The 2,672-nt window shown below is 39.1% G+C and overlaps 1 pseudogene; it reads right to left on the bottom strand.

Moving 5' to 3' along the window:
- Positions 1-1,579: 1,579 nt before the first annotated feature.
- On the bottom strand, positions 1,580-1,679 carry LOC127116376 (uncharacterized; annotated as a pseudogene).
- Between the last annotated feature and the right edge of the window lie 993 nt (positions 1,680-2,672).

The following is a 2,672-nucleotide window of genomic DNA, read 5'->3' as shown; positions in this document are numbered from 1 at the left end:
AATTGCTATTTAATTTTGTATGTTTTATTCTATTGTTTATTCATATTGCCTGCCTGGAATGAGTCTGTTTATGCATGATATAAATTCTTGTTTATTTAGCATGTCTGGCTAATTTGCCTAGGTATCGGTATGTAAAGTAAGCAGAATAAGGGATCGAGACTGAGTCGGTTTATCTAAACTTAAAATCAAAATCAATCTTTTTATGGTCTCAACTTACAGGTTTAATAACAGGATTTTTTACAAAAGTAAAAGACATAGAGAAGTTAAAATCAATAGAGCGAGAGTTTGAGATTTTAACTGGACAGTGTAAGTTAGGCATTAATTCTAGATCAGGGCGAGAGCAAGTTTTAGAGTTAATTAAATTCTGACCTTTTCCAAAAAGTATTTTTAAAGATTGAATGTGAGGACGAGAGTTAAGCATTTGGATTTAATTATATAACCTAAGTCAACAGAGCGAGAGTTTGAGATAAGGGTGTTTAAAACGGTCAGTATTTTCTTAAAAAGAGTTTCTGCAACTTTATTGTTTTCAAAATATGGTTTTTGACTTAATTATAAGTGACAGCAACATTAATATAAAATCATGGTTTATTCAACAGAGCGAGAGTTTGAGATAGAACCTTTAACCAATAAAGTTAACCGAAACGATTCATTTTAAAACCAAGAAACCGACAAAGACTTGATTCCCTAGTTTTGACGAATTACATACCGATATCCGTTTTATTAATATTTAATCTAGACATTAGTTTAGCTCTTAGTTTTCCCCAAACAATCAAACATCTTCACCTTAGATTTACGTAGTAACTTTAGATAACGGTATATCGATTCATAAGTCCCTGTGGGATCGATATCTTTTAAAACTACGCGATAGAACTGTGCACTTGCAGTTTGTATCCCATTCTCGACTCACCCAGTCGAGCGATCAAGTTTTTGGCGCCGTTGCCGGGGACTTTTATTCAATCGATATCGTAACTCTTCCGTTACGCTGTAGAGACTAAGGTTTCTTTTTCTTCTATTTTCTTTCTTTCGTTGATTTGTATGCCACACACTCGCTCTCAAGGCGAACCGCTCTATTTACGAATCAACGACATCAAACTATATCTCCGAGTCTTACGACGAATTCGGGAATATCGTGCTGAAAACAATCTCCCTCCTATAGACCTTCCTGATCTCAAAGATTTTCCTTCTTTAACCGAGATGGCAGAACCAGCTCGTGCTCTTAGAGATTACGCCGCTCCATCGCAAGATGAACCGCATTCAAGTATTGCTCCGCCCGCAATCGAAGCAAACAACTTTGAACTTAAACCTTCGTTGTTGCAGGCTGTGCAACAGAACCAATTCTCTGGAAATCTTACCGAAGATCCAAACCTTCATTTATCCGTATTTGTCCAATACGCTGATACTGTTAAAGCTAATGGTGTCACTTCAGAGGCAATTCGACTTCGTCTTTTTCCTTTCTCATTAAGAGATAGCGCTAGAAGATGGCTTCAATCTCTTCCTTCCAACTCAGTCACCACATGGAACGAGTTGAAGAAAGTTTTTCTTGCCCGATATTTTCCGCCAAGCAAAACAGCTATGTTAAGAGCCCAGATAAACGGATTTAAACAGAAAGACAACGAGTCTCTTTTCGAAGCATGGGAAAGATACAAAGACATGATGAGACTTTGCCCACACCATGGTTTGGAAGACTGGTTAGTAATTCACACATTTTATAATGGTCTTTTATACAATACAAGGTTAACAATAGACGCCGCTGCAGGTGGTGCACTAATGAACAAACCTTATGCTGATGCTTACCAGCTTATCGAGAGCATGGCCCAAAACCACTATCAGTGGGGAACCGAACGAACAACAGTGGAAAAACCTCAACCGAAAACTGGCATGTACGAGATAAGTAACCTTGATCACATCAATGCAAAAGTGGATGCTTTGGTCCAGAAGATTGAAAGTTTAAACGTATCGCCTCCAGCAGCCGTGGTTGCTATAACTCAGAATTGCGAGGTCTGTGGAATCCAAGGCCACACTCCTGCGGAATGTCAACTCTTGACTGGAATCCAAACAGAGCAAGTAAACTATGCTCAAGGAAGCCCCTATTCGAATACCTATAACCCAAATTGGAAGAACCATCCAAACTTCTCATATAAGAGTAATAATGCTTTATACGCACCTGGACAGTCTCCAAATCAAGCCCCATCTATACCTCCAGGATATCAGAAACCGAATCCTAACAATAATACCCCTAGAAAATCCAACTTGGAAATCATGATGGAAAACTTTATAGCTTCCCAACAACAAACCAATAAAGATTTCTTAAACCAGAACATACACACTGGCGAACAACTTAAACAACTAGCAAGCAAAGTAGATGCCCTGGCTACCCATAACAAAATACTGGAAACGCAAATATCTCAAGTAGCTCAACAACAAGCACCTACTGCTGCACCAACTGGTACATTCCCTGGACAGCCCCAACCCAATCCGAGAAGCCAAGCTCATGCAATTATATTGAGAAGTGGAACGGAAGTGGAAGGACCGTCTGACCCAAGGATAGAAAACCAAAACCCTGAGAAATCCATTGAGGAAAGTGAACCTAAGGAAAAGGAAGAGAGTAATAAGGAAACCCTAGAAAAGAAGGAACCTTATGTACCTCCACCACCTTACAAACCACCTATACC

Source organism: Lathyrus oleraceus, chromosome 1 (genome assembly GCF_024323335.1).
Source record: "Lathyrus oleraceus cultivar Zhongwan6 chromosome 1, CAAS_Psat_ZW6_1.0, whole genome shotgun sequence".
Taxonomy (NCBI): Eukaryota; Viridiplantae; Streptophyta; class Magnoliopsida; order Fabales; family Fabaceae; genus Lathyrus; species Lathyrus oleraceus.
This window is presented reverse-complemented; position numbering and strand designations above follow the sequence as displayed.